This window comes from Triticum aestivum, chromosome 3B, assembly GCF_018294505.1.
Source record: "Triticum aestivum cultivar Chinese Spring chromosome 3B, IWGSC CS RefSeq v2.1, whole genome shotgun sequence".
Classification (NCBI taxonomy): domain Eukaryota; kingdom Viridiplantae; phylum Streptophyta; class Magnoliopsida; order Poales; family Poaceae; genus Triticum; species Triticum aestivum.
The window spans coordinates 185,633,500-185,648,319 of NC_057801.1; the positions used below are offsets into that span (position 1 = coordinate 185,633,500).

General features: G+C 44.9%; 1 pseudogene; it reads left to right on the top strand.

Annotated features, from left to right (window-relative positions):
* The first annotated feature begins 11,780 nt into the window (after positions 1 to 11,780).
* On the top strand, positions 11,781 to 14,283 carry LOC123069280 (ribosomal protein S4, mitochondrial-like; annotated as a pseudogene).
* The last annotated feature ends 537 nt before the right edge of the window (positions 14,284 to 14,820 follow it).

The following is a 14,820-nucleotide window of genomic DNA, read 5'->3' on the forward strand; positions in this document are numbered from 1 at the left end:
TGCCGGCGCCACATTTAAGCGCCTAATGAGCCTCATCCTCAGGTCTCAGTTGGGTCGTAATGCAGAAGTGTACGTTGACGACGCCGTCATCAAAAGCCGCTTGGCAGGGACTCACCCCAAAAACACCTCTTTTTTTGCATCTGCTGAGCAGAACCAATTACCAGATCCTACTTCTAAGCTCTATGCTCTACTTCGGCCTTGCTCTCACTTATGGGTAGGAAGGACAATAAGCAGGAATTCATGTTGGCTAACTATTCTATCCAGGCGGAAGTTGTTTTCATAGGAAAGACGGAAGGTTTTGCGCGTTGGTTGTATCGAATTTCCCTTTCTAATAGCATACACAAATAGATAAGAAAGTTACGACGATGATAAGGTAAATGAAAACCTTTGATTTACCTTACCATCAGTTCTGTCTTATCTCTGTGCCTCCTCTAGCCATTTCATAATTGGATATCGTCATTCAAATCTGTTATGACAACTGTTTGGTAAGCAGGGATTCGAATCAAACAATAAATACCAACTCTAAGTGTGATGGATAGTACCTGGTGCCTAATTTCATGGTATCTTTCTTGGCGCCTACCACAGGAAAACCCCTCCTTCTTTTGGGAGGAAATCAAATGAGTAAAGGTTTCTGCCGACTCCCCTCAAGGAACCACTCACTACTCAACTTGAAACCACGGACCTACCTCCTGCTTTTTACTTTCTTCTTTGTCCCAATTCATATCGAGCATGTCTTTCTCCATCTATAGATAGAGAGAATATAGGATAGGGGCGCCCAAAGCAAATAGGATTCTGTATCTAATACTAATAGGTACTAACCGCATTCAAGATTGACTTGACCTCTTATTTTGGATAGGCAGAAATGCTTACGCCCTAGGGGTTTAAAGGGCCCACTCCCTTTGGTTGACTCATCAGGCTCACCACCTTTTGGAGCTCATCCAACAGTCAGTCTACTTAATCATAATCATAATCAATCCATTGCTATTGCTATCTATCGCCATACCCACAAGAGGGTAACTTATCCAACTCCCTGTGCGAAAGCAAGTCCCGCGTCAGTAGTGATTCGAGTTGTTCCTTGAGAGCAGGCTTATGGCATTCCAGGTAAACATAACAATATGAGAGAGAACTCCATTCGGCTTATAGGTTCTTGATTGAACCATATGTTTTTTCATTCAACATAAGGGAAGAAAGCATATTTTAGGTTTACTCCTTCCATGTCTAGTAGGAGTGCGTGCTTCTTATAGCCTTTGAGCAGTAGTTGTATACATTCCTCACTTAGTCTAATTAATTATCTTTCTCCCTACCCAAATACCAAGGGAGGTTTATGAGTTGTATCCTCCTTAATTACGAGATAGCGGAAGTAGCATTAGCGGGAAAAGTAAGCTCCTTTTCAAGCCTTCTCTTTCGTAACCTTTGATTAGTTCCTTAGATGCCCTTAGCAAGAATGATGCAGGAGCAAGAAAGTCTATTTCCTCCGCCTTTCCAGAATATAGCTATTCAAATAGAACAGTATAAAATGCAATCCATAAGTCATGCTGGTCAATCAATGACAATGATAAGCTCTATAAAAAAAAAGAGTCTATTGCTCTTCGACACGTTTTATATCTACTTCAGTCATGCTTTATTGGAGTTATCTGACGCCAAGGAGGAAGGAATAGAGATTAGGATCCTAGCCTTGTTCCGTTTGAAGTTCCTAAGAGAGGTTACAAAAGAAAGGGATGCTCAAACCAAGGATTTGGAGTCTTATTAGTGCATCAATCTACAGAAAGGTAGGGGGGCATACCTGTGTGAAAATGGAGTGTAAAGCATATTCTAGATATTTCACTTCGAATTTCTTCCTCTTAAAAGAGTCAAGTCCGCAGGGTTCCCTAAATTCCCCAGGAATCAAGTGGGACCGGGAGATCGTTGTTCATTCGGTGGTTGGCCCTCCCCCTAATAAGTACCTACCAAGAATTGGGCCAGTTAGTTCAAGCGGTACCGAATCACAAAGAACAGTTGAGTTTTCTAATTCATCTATTATTCTATTTTTTGCATTTCTAGAATAGCGTTGGAGCCGGGACACACATTTCTGCCCGAGTTCCAACAGCAAACCAAATACGTTATCGTGGAAAACGAGTTTCGCCAACACAGAAGAGTTTGTGTGCTTTTTATTTTCACATGAGTTTCACATATGTGATGGTTGGTTGGGAGGGTACGGCAAATGACTCTAGAATCTTTCTGGATACAACCACTGAACCGGAAAATGGCCACTATCGTCACCGAGAAAATACTATCTTGTGGACTCAGGCTCTACGTTTATGCCTTAAGGTCTTTCTCCTTACCGTGGGGAGCGGTACCACTTGCGTGATTCTAGAGAAGAAGGCGGTGTCCCGACCACAAGGCGGTTAAATTCCACTGGTGCTTGCTAGCCAGTCAAGAACGACTCGAAGACCGTGGGAAGGTCTTCACGCTACGCCGAAGACGACGATGGCTCCATACCGGGTGGTAATACACAGGTATAGGATTTCCTGTAATGATGTGAAACTGTATATTTCAGAGAAATAGCTCAGTTCGAGAGGAAGGCGGAAACAGTTCCGGTTTTATTAACCTGATTCCTATTCATTTACCGGTAAAGGAAGGAATTCTTATCTATTTCTCGAGGCAATTATACTCATATCGACAATATGAACTGCATGAGAATTAGCATATAGAAAGAAAGCTTTACCGAATACAGGTCTAGTAGGTATAGAGCCGTAAGCGTGGTGGGGGTGCCGGTGCTTAGGCAGATGCCCCATTGTTCATGATGTTGCAATGAATCCAGTGGATCATCCTCATGGAGGAGGTGAGGGGCGCACGAAAGGAGGTAGACCTTCGGTGTCACCTTGGGGAAAGCTCACCAAAGCAGGATTTCGGGCAGTAGTAGGGGTGGTGAAACTTTAGATGTCAAATGCCACCAATTTTTCTGCTCAAGTTAGAACGTAGTTTTTCGAAGTGAATTGGCCAGTTCCTTTTAAAAGGAGACTGGTTTCTTTTTATAAGCGATTGGCTTCACTTTAGATTTTTTATCGTAATTTCTCTTTGATTTATGGGTTGTTATTTATTATTTCGATTTTTGATAAACGAAACGAATCCAAGCCCGACAAGTAGAATTCCATTCGGTACCTTTGGGGTTTTCTTTTTCCTTCTGGATGACGACGTCACCGCGTCTCCTTATTGTTATTGCGATGGTGACGAGGAACAAAGGGCCGGGGAGATCATCGAAATTACCTCTAGCCCGGAGCCAGAGGGGGTCGTCGACACAACGCCAACCCTGGTGGTGGGGCACTTCGAAGGTCTGGAGACCCTCCTTGAGATTCCCCCTTTACCGGAAACGCCACCCGCAGGTCCTTCCTTAGCTCCAGAAGAAAGGGAGCAAGCCCCCTCTGTTGGCCTAAACCTCGATCCATCCCAGAGTAGCCGCCGGCTGGACGGCGGCGAACGGGGGGCAAACTCCTCAAAACGAAGTTCTACTTTGTCTTTGGAAGAATTGGAAGAATCGGACTCTAAGTTTAAAGTAGGAGTAGAGTCTTTAGAGGCTCGCTTAGAAGGAATAAAGAGAAAAAAGCAACTGCAAGCGTTCGGGGCTTCTCCTTTTGAGACCGCGAAAGCAGAGCTGGTTACGTCCATTGGGGAAAATTCCCAGTTTCGTGTGGGACTGCTTTTGTCTCTGGATGTCAAATGCCCCTTGACGGGCAAACGGGAGGCTCTCGAAAAGACGATAGAGGCCATCTTGAAATGCCAAGGGAAGCCCACAGACTCCCTAGCGTCTCTACTCGACCTAAAATGCGATCTCGAGGACCCCGAAAAACTCGAGACCGCTCTCCGTCCATATTTAGGACGGTTAGGGCGATTTTTTAAGAAATAAAAACCTTCTGTCGATTTATCCACACTTCCATGACTTCTAGAGGAAAGCTAACTGCTTGCTGGCTGGGAGCTGTATGAGCGGTAACGTCCACGTACGGCTCCGTGAGAAGGTGGACGGAAATGGCCTTGTTGTACCTCACTCCCGTCTTCAATGGGGTCTGCTCTTTTTTTTTTAGGAGAGTATGCCAATATGATCTTAATGAGGTGCGGGGCTTTGCATCTGACATTCGTTGGGCTTTCCTCTGCGGGAGCCCGCGTCCCGGCCTTTTTGTGCAATAAACCCCTCCGGCCGAAGACTAGTGATAGGTGGTCCCGCGGAGCTTTCGGAGAAGGGTAGCCTAGTGTGTAAGCACAGCAATGAACCGCGGCGAACCCTCAGACGACCCTTCTAAGATAAGGGGGGAGATCCTCAGTAGTGGTGACCCTTTGACTCTTCCACTGACTTATATATGTACCGAATGCTCATACGGGAAAGTGAACTCCTGGGTCTGGAACCTGGGGGGGTTGCTCCGATAAAAAATCCTTTCTTTCTCGTCCACTCTAGGGGGTGCGGACACACCTGCGCGGATTACAGGTGACGGTTACAAGAATGGCGGGGAAGTGAAGAGTACCCGACGACATTCAGGGATGAATGTAGACCCATCGGGCGGGGATAATCATTCCGGTCCTGGGAGAGGTGGCGACACCAGTCTGAGCTGAGGGAAGCCAGCCAATTGAGTCACTGAAACGACCGCAGGAGGCGCACCCTAAGCCCAGCTTCTCGGAGCTGCTATTGCGAAATACGGCTTCCTTAATATCCAAATTTCAACAAGGGGGCTGGGCTGCTCGCCTTCATAGAAAGGCGACCGGGCCTAGATTAGATGTTCGCCTTTTTATAGAATAGAAAGAGAAGGTAAAGGGGGGGGGGTTTGGAGATTCTTTCAAGAATGCATGGCTTCCTCCTATTCCGCTTCAACAGAAGCCCTTAAAATCCTGCTGCTATGGCAGCAAGGGTTATCCATTTCATAGGCGAGGGTGGGGGAGAAGCAAGCCGAACCTCTGATCGACCCGGACACGTCAAAAATTCTCGGCGCCGAGAGAAAGACGAGATTCAGTAAGTAATTCAGTGAGTGCTTTCTTTTATAAGAAGAGCGTCGGCTTGGAAGAAGAAAATGAAATACGAACAACCGCGCTGGTTGTAATAGATCGACTTGAATGCGTCTTCTTGCTCCAGCATTCAAGTTCCATTTCAAGGGAGGACGACGTACCATGATACTTTCTGTTTTGTCGAGCCCTGCTTTGGTCTCTGGTTTGATGGTTGTACGTGCTAAAAATCCGGTACATTCCGTTTTGTTTCCCATCCTAGTCTTTTGCGACACTTCTGGTTTACTTATTTTGTTAGGTCTCGACTTCTCCGCTATGATCTCCCCAGTAGTTCATATAGGAGCTATTGCCGTTTCATTCCTATTCGTGGTTATGATGTTCAATATTCAAATAGCGGAGATTCACGAAGAAGTATTGCGCTATTTACCAGTGAGTGGTATTATTGGACTGATCTTTTGGTGGGAAATGTTCTTCATTTTAGATAATGAAACCATTCCATTACTACCAACCCACAGAAATACGACCTCTCTGAGATATACGGTTTATGCCGGAAAGGTACGAAGTTGGACTAATTTGGAAACATTGGGCAATTTACTTTATACCTACTATTCCGTCTGGTTTTTGGTTTCTAGTCTGATTTTATTAGTTGCTATGATTGGGGCTATAGTACTTACTATGCATAGGACTACAAAGGTGAAAAGACAGGATGTATTCCGACGAAATGCCTTGGATTCTAGGAGCCATATAATGAACAGGACTATTTCTCCTTTTGGCCATAGCCATAGAAGAAGCTTCTCCTCCGGAGCGGGGGGACCGCCTGACAATTACAAAGAAACCTTTAAAATGTGGATTTAGTGCTCAGAATATAAGGATTTCCCTGGCTTAAAATGCAAGATAGACAGACTTCTTGCATTCCTTGAGCCTGGGGAGATCCTATTCATGGTAAACACGTTCCCCCGGGACTTTCCTCTGCTCGAGATCTTAGAACCCCAGGATATCCGAAATATAATTGCTCACTCGCACAAGCAGTGGAAGCCACCCAAAAAGGGAGGCTAGTAATTTTTTTTGGTAGGTTTGTATTGTTTCTCGAATTGGTAGGTTTCTCGAAGTAGTTTTAGTAGGTTTCTCAGGAAATAGAGATGCCGAGGCCCCTACTTACCTTATGGGTAGGTAGGGGGAAGGAAGAGTGGGTCAGAGGGCTTCCTTCACAGTGCATACCTCTCTTTCTCTTTTGAGTTTTTCTGGTCGCGCAAGATCTTTGGTCTTCCCCCGGAACCGATGAAAAAGCGGGTCGCTTCTTATGGACTCGCTCAGAATGATTCTTTTATATCTAAGGAAAGGGGATGACATTATCGCCATTGATTGAATTCGTACGTCTATCGCTATCCCGGGCCGAGGAGAGGGGGTTTCGGAAGGAGGAAGGCTCGTTTCATTATCGAATATCGTGTAGAACTCACTTGCCCTGCCTTTTGCTAGGAGAGTGTAGTTCGAGCATTCTATTGTGTGCTCGATCCGTGATACGCAAAGCAATCTCCTGTTTACTATTGATCTAATGACAGTTGATTGAGACTTGCCATTGTCGTCTTTCGAAAGCGAACTCTTATCTGGTTGCACTCGGGTTCTCCTGTCGACTTGTTTTTCAATAGTAAATCACAGGCAGTATGCCCTATTTGAAAACATGCAATGAGGGTACGAGCAACACTCCCCAAACTTGGCATGACTCATCGCCATCTTGTATTCATGATCTTACCTCTATTGGTCACAAATGCATAGCATAGGATCGAGTGGATCGGCACCCAATAGGCCAGATTTTCCTATCTTTGATGTTAGAAGTGATTCCAATCTATTTTTCTATAGTGATAGTTCACACATTAGCAATTAGCACTGCCTCAAAGCAAACATAGGAACTAGGGAGTTCATCGAGAGAAAGTCCCTTTAGTTTCGTACTTCCCTGTTTCGGATTTGCATATGTCTTTAATCGCAATAGTTGTAGAGAAATCCCTCAATCACGGGACAATCCTCCAGGGCAAAGGTACTTCCAAAGCTCAGAAGGTTCATCTGTGCATGAAAGGAATGAAACAAATTCCATAGAAAAAATAGGAAAATCCCCACCGAGATCGGTACCTATCTAGATCCCCAGCTTCGACAACAAAACTCCTTCGCATTTTGCGACCATTCCCGCGAGGACTACGATTCGGATTATCTAATGTCATCCCCAAACAGAATTACACCTCTTAAGAGGAAGGGACGGCCCTCTATCCGGTGTGGGTTCCTACGAATTATTGTATGGTTCCGGATCCAGGTCCCTCTGCCCTTGCTTTTTGTTATTCCATAGGGGTATGGATTGAAGTAATCACTAATCCAGGAAAGATGGATCTTTAGCTAGAAAAACGAAAAGCCAATACGCCATGTATCAAAACAATAGGGATAGGGGTAGTTGTATACCACCTACGAATAGGAAGATCCTGGGTTTTGTAAGAAAACTACGAATAGGAAGATCCTGGGTTTTGTAAGAAATCCAATTTCATCAATTCTAAGCACGGTAACGGCAGTGCTCCTATCCAACGGCCGGGGATCTATTCGATTTCTCAATTTGCTAATGCCGATAAGCTTAGGTTGTTATTTCATCGTCTTGCGCTAAAAAGGCACCCTCCTATTATGCTAACAAAGGGACGGATAACGGCAAAGCGGAACAGCAATAGCGAAAGCAGGTACAGTAACGGCGCAATCCCTAAAAAAAGAATCAAAATAGAGAAATTTAGAGCGCTGCGAATTTCCTTCTTTTGATAATGCTACCCACACAGTCACGGCTCCTATCCGGTCACCGGGTTAAACAATTGATTCCTCTCAACGCATCCCCGCGGTAAAGAGCTAGTCGTATTCTTTTGAGAATTCTCTAGTTGTATTCAAGCAAGAGTCCTCGGCATCCTACGAAAACAAGCGCTAGGAATATCAATAGCGTTAGCGTTAGCGTCCTGGCCTTTGCTTGGGGATTCCTCTATGGAATTCCAAACATGCCATTGCTTTGCCTTTGCTCGTCCCTTTGATTCAATCCTTCTTCTCCTCGAAAGCTACAACTAGAAAATATATTCTTCTTTGCCGGTGCGAACCCTTCTTTTGAATAACAACCATTGGCAAGACCAGCGAAATCCGAATACTAATCCGAGGAAAGCCCATCCCTACTTCCCTTTGCTGTTGTTCCTCGAAATCCTCTACTAGTCATTGGTTTCAAAGCAAAGGTATCCGGTATAGGGGGTCGTGGGCAGGTTAGTGTTTCATTTCGATAGGTGATAGTGGTATACCCAAACCATATGGTATAGGTCTTGGAAAGGAAAGTAAATCAAGTCCATCTTACAGGATTTCTTCACTTGCTTGGGCTTAAGCGGTACCAGTACCCGGAGAATAGTTCCATTCTCTTTCTCCACATGACACCCTTGTGTTGTCAAACTAATGAATCCCTCTCCGCCCCTGCTCCGACAAAGCAATAAGCACTAGGGTATCCACCCACCCGCCAGTTCGAATAGCCGGTTTCCTCCCCTTCCGCTCAAGCTAAAGGTTCTGGGCTACGGCTTCCGGTTCCGTATTCCGATTCGTCTTCGGATAGCATTAGAAAATCCCTTTCATGCCTTGCCAATACAACTATTATTTTTCTTAGCCGAGGAGCCTTTGGAAGTACCGTTGTTGGATCGGATTGAGCCATTATAGGATCGGATAAAGATTCACTCTTTGCCAATGCCTGCTTCCTTGGTTTCCTACTTTCTGCATCGAAAGTGACTTTTTGCTCAGTATCGAGAACCACTTCTTCTCCTTTTCGAGGCGTAGATCGCCCGTCATCTGATTTGCTTCGTCAAAGCGGATAGCATTATGGAATTGATTATATTCGTAGAAAAAGCACCCCTATTTAATAAGTCCTCGGAAATGATCTCATCCAGTACTTCTCTCAGCCTATTTGCCAAGACTTTGGAGCATAGCTTGTAAATGACATTGCACAAAGATATCGGCCTATACTGTGAGATTTCTTGGGGGTTCTACTGTCAGCAAGTGCACTATTATTTACTTCACCGCGTACTTAAAGAATTGTTGGTAGCAAAGAACAGCACCTGATAGAAAGGATGCTAACCAAGCCTCTTCTGTTTAAGCAAGGCTAAGCCAGAATAAGGGGTACAGTAGGCTGGTGACCCTGACGATAGCACTAAGACTGCCTCGGGAATCTCCTCAATCGTTGAAGAGTGCCTCGGGAATTGAATAAAAGCACTGATATCCATATAATCCTACAATTATGCTCTATTCTCTTGAAGAGAAGACACTTGAACTTCGTCATGTGCTATTGATCCTTTTGAACCTAAATTCACATTGGCTCTTTTTGGCATACAGCTTTTGTTTTTCTGTGAAAGTCCTCCTTCCTCTGGACAAAGATTACATTAGAGGTGCCTCGACCCGAAAGAGCATGATACAATCAATTAGGACGTAGCTCTGCTACAAGAAAGGATAGGACTTTTGCCAAGTCTAGAGTTCGACTTCTAAAAAGAGAAAGCCACTAACAAAAAGAAAGAAAAGAGGAGGAAGCTGGACTTACCTCTGTTCGAGATACAATGAATCAAATAAATAAGTCTTATGGATGAATGTTGAAGACGGATGATACAACCCTACTAAAAGTCACAAAGCTCACTTCGCTATCAGGCCTAGCAGCTGCTTCATAATATAGGTGAGATAGATTAATTGATTGTTTCTTTTTTTTGTTATAGAATTCTAAATCGAGCATTAGTTTGAACGACATAGAAAACTCTTTTCCAACTAAGCACTCTTGAGCATCAAGCAATTATATGGCTTGGATTCGGTCTGTTCCATCTTTTACCTTTAGGAAAATAAAGGGATTGGAGCCGCAAATCCTTGTTGAAGAGGATATCGAGCACAAGAGTGAAGAGTGAAGAGTAGAGGGTGCATTGGATGATGTGCGCTCCCTATGAACGATGTCCCACTAGAAATGGATCTTCGGAAAGAAGAGTGTTTCTCTTGATATTTCTATTCTATTCTATTTCTGTCGGAGTAATGGGCCATGGGTAGGCTCACCCGAGGCCCAAGATTTATCAAGACTTTGGGCCAGCTCCGCCTAGCTGAGCCCCAAGCCGAAACTCGGCCCTCTGAGACCGGCTGGCCCAGCGGCCGGCTGCCACAGGGCGGGTGACCCACGATTACGACGCTCCGAGTGACCGGCTCCTGGCGGCCGCCCTCCAGAGAGGGCGGCTACAGGTAGGCAGCTACTTCACGACTATGGGGCGGCCGAGCTCCCATCAGGAGTACAAGATGAAGTATGGCTACAGTGGGGCACGTCGCCTCCCACGCTCGAGACGGACGTGGCTACAATGCTCCGTACAGATGGAGATCCCCGCACGACGGAGCACTGTGCCGTATCTACCCTGACGTTGCTCCTAGTAGGCGGAGCCCTGTTCCCCACGACGGCCTGTCCGTACGGCCCGCCAGAGGCGGTCCCTATCGGACAGTGACCCCAAGGAAGACGGCGGAAGTTTGACAAGGCGGATTAGAGAGGGGCCGGCCTCGAGCGGGCGGCCGTCCCTTGCCCCGAGGCGAGCATGCCATTAAGCTGATAAGACCAGGTGTGGCTATAGTATCCTCCCACCAGACGGTGGGACTGTAGCCACGCTAAGATGACCAAGCGCCCGTCACTGGGATACGGCTACAGTGAACAGCCACCAACCAGTCGGCAGGGCCCACCAGGCGGAGGGCCCCAGCGGTCGGCGGAGAAGCCGGAGGCTGGAGACACTGACAGCCGGGCCCGGCAGCCGACCAGATTACCATTGTACCCCTGGGGGGTAGGCCTATATAAACCCCCCAGGCCACCCATGCAAAGGGTTCCCACTCTAATAGAACTAAAACCTAGGGCCGGGGGGAGCTAGCCTTGCCTTCTCCTACCCCTAGACACAGCTCGAGGAGCACTTTGTATCACTAGTGACTTAGTGATCATGCGGAGACCCCGCAGAGCAGGAGTAGGGGTATTATCTCCACGGAGAGCCCCCAACCTGGGTAAAGTTCATCGGCGTACGTGTCTATGCCTCATCCCGCTTCCAGGCACCGGCGACGTTCTACTCGCTCCCACCATGATAAGCCATCCATTGGCATATGTCGCACCCAACCCCCGACAATTTCTATAAGTGAATTATTGATCAAGATCAATTGGAGAAAATGTAGATGTTAAACTATGTTCTTTGAACACCTTCTTCCATGCTATTGAAGCTGGCAAACAGGGGAGTGAGTGAAGAGAGAAACCATGCCTCTTTCGATGTGAGGCAAGCGATGAACGAGTAGATGTTGCCCTTAGACCAATTTTTTCTTTCGGTAGCTGACACCGAGATGGGCTAGGCTAGGAAACCTTGTTCGAGACGATAGGGATGGTAAACAAAGCGATGGGGTATACGTACGAATTGGAATATAAATGAAATCATTGCCTATAAAGATGAACCCGTTAGCGTATAGGAACAACAACATATGAAAGTTCGGTGGATACTCCTATTTAATTGGTTTAACCAGAAACAGAGGATAGGATTCGAAAAGTCAACCGGAAACCGAGCCCTAACCTTTAATTGATGAGAATTTCCATACCCCTACTACTCGTATGTATTGGCGTGGGTTCGTATGTAAACATTTGTATTGGCTTAGCAGAGCACTTCGTATCCCGCCACAACCGATCCTTTGCTTCCTTCTCACTCAGCTTTTTGACTCAACAGTCGTTCCCCCTGTTACACAAAGCTACGTATACAGGGGTAGTTATTCATCCCTTTTGCTCGTGACATATCCCCTCGCTCTGTCTTCTATTCCTTCTGTGCGTTACGTTACTAAGGCCATCGGTCTTATGGAAAGAGAAGGCATATAATCGATTCTTTGACCGGCTTTGCTTCTTTCGTGATTCACGTAGATTGGAATTCACTTTCTTTAGGGCATGGCTAGTTTCGGGTTTTCTAAAACCATCGCCCAACTCTTTCTTATTCAGACACGCCAACTGATATGTTGGATTAACAAGCTAGGGAATAATTGGGGCTTATGTGGACCCCTTCCCTTTAATTTAAGAAAGAGGTCTTCCTAGCTGACTTGAAACTAGATCTTCTTCCGAGTTTCGTTCTCTATGGCTTGTGAATTGCTGTACTGCCTGTTTCACTCTCTTCTAAGGGATCTCCTCCTATGGAGGTATGTAAAGTGGGTTCTATCGCATTTTCCATCTTAGGGCGAGCAATATAAGCAATTCTGGTATCAACAGATACATTGTTTGGGAAAGAAAGTGAAAACAATAGATCCAATTCTGGGTTTTGGGGATGGATTTCTCACAACCCTGAGGTGCTTGCTAATCTCTCGGACGAGTCGATGTCAATAGCAATTCTGATGAAACATCTTAAACATCTTTAGTGCCTTTTGCCTTTGAGCTCAATCGATCAGAAGAAAGGGAATATAACCTGCCCCTCATTGTCCTTCAATCATGGTGCAATGAATATCGTAGATAGAGTGATTTCGATCTCATATAGCTAGCTTTCCTTTCAAAGTGAAACGATTTTCCTTTTACGTTGAGATATTTGAATTGGATTTTCTTTCACCACTACTATCGTAACGCACAGAAAACACTGACGTTTCCGCTCGCTTTCAACCACTGCCACTTTACCTGAGCACTGTGACGCAGTCGGTCAAGTATTGAGTTTCTGCTAGTATATCAAGGACTTATGAGAACTGAAAAGAAAAAAACGAAAAAAGGAATTCTCATAGTTCATTGAATTAAGGGAGGGCCATTCGTGGGGGGTTCGTGGAAGAGTTGGGTTCGATTCCCTTTATACGCGATGTGGCGAAAAAGACTGATTCAACGAAATATGCCATGCCAGCATTAAGATTTAAAACGTGTCGTCTACTTCCAGGAAATGTTCGGAACAGAGAACTTTCTCTAATCCAACGCCGTATTCTCCGAAGATTGAGGAACAAGAGGAGATCCATTAAAAGAAATCTTTCTCGGAGAGAAAATCGAAACAGTAACATCAAATCACAAACTACACGAAAGTTGTCTCTTTATTATGGGGATTTACCCATAAGGGAGATGCACAGAGGAAGAGAACTAACTTCATATATCCCTTTTTTACTCAATCAAGAAACAAGATCGGACGTGATTCCGGTTCGTCTCCATTTTAGTGACACTCTTCCTCAAGCAAGGCAGCCGATAAGTCATCGAAGGGTTTGTTTGAATAATGGACTGGTAACCATTACTCATTTGAAAGTTTCCCACGGTGATCTAATATCTTTTAAAGAAAATGACGCGAGAACCCGCGGTTTTGAAATAAGGAGATCTTTCTATATCGACATATCAGTTGGAAAAATCATAGGCAAATTCCTATCGGCCATATCAGTTGGAAAAAGAAGAGGCAAATTCCTACCGGCCAGAATCTGGAGAAGAACAAAAAAAGAATGGTTCCGCTTACTCACAACTCAGAGGGGATGCCGCTTACTACTCAAATCCAAGGAATTGCAAAAGTTGCGTTCTTATATGCAAGAAGAAGACTTTGAAAGAACAAAGAAGTTTGGATCCGCAAAAGTATGCTTAGGCAGTTCCTTCGCTGAGCACAACAGAATGAAGAGGAATTTGTTTCATTTCAAATACTTCTTCTTATTGAAAAGAGGGAAGGAGAAAAACCGAAATCTTCCTACTCGAACAATAAGTCCTTTTGTAGAAAAGTCTTCTTTATATAGTAATTCGACCTATTGCTCCGGATCCCCGTTTACTAGGAAGATAAGAATCAAAAGGATCGAACTACCTACTCATTATTCGGAGGTGAATCATAGAACACTAAAAGCTGTGGTATCTTATGGACCTAACATAGGTCACATCCCTCACGACATAAGATTGAAAGATCCAAACCTTCCTCTTCGGAGCGGAAACGGACGTGGCCAAAACATATAAAAAAGATCGGCCTAGTCGCTCATAGGGACATATCTATCCGGATAGAGGATAGTCTAGATCAATTTTGAGAAAAATCTCTCTCTATATAGATAGGTATCTCTGTGGATAGAGATAAAGATAGGGATCCCTATAAATCGAAATATATGGAAAAAGTGCACTTTTTGACTACTACTACTATTTCTTAGACTTTTTCAAGGAAACATCGTTTTTTCGATTTTGACTGAATTGGTCGGAGCGTAGACGAGCAAGCAGAGCCCAGGAAAGAGGTCAGATCGTCATAGAGCAGTCGACTATAAGTATAAGACTGCTGGCCTGAGAGAAGGCAGTCTCTCTCGGGAAACATGGCCCAATTTCTCTTCTTTCTTTTCACACGGGCAACAATTGGGAATAAAACAGACCATGAACATGAGTTTAAAATGTAAAAAAAGGGAAGAGTGCATTCTCCACTTTCTTATCTCGAAAATGCGTAATATAGTGATGTCATGTGTCTGTTTCTCTGAAAAGGTGGGTCGGCCCTTAGGGCAAACAGTAGTGCCAGGTTCCATTGTGGAACGGTCGTTTGCCGGTGACCTTTGTCCGCTGTAGTACGAGTGACTGGCGCATCGCATCCAATCTCTCATGTCAATGAGTCAGTTAGAAAACAGCTCCAAATGAATCAGTGATTTCCCCTTTATTTCCCTCGGAGCGCAAGGGGAAACAAGATTGAGAATGAATTAAAACACACCAAATGTTTCATTTTGCCTATTATCAGTGGTCAGCTCTGATACAAACCAGGGGAAAAAGAACCTGGAATGCCTTCTTTAAGGCGCTACTATTTCTAGCGGCATAGGTGCTTTATCACAATACGAAATATGTACATACGAGGACTACGATTCCTATTTAGAGATATTCCTACGAGCGATAGACGT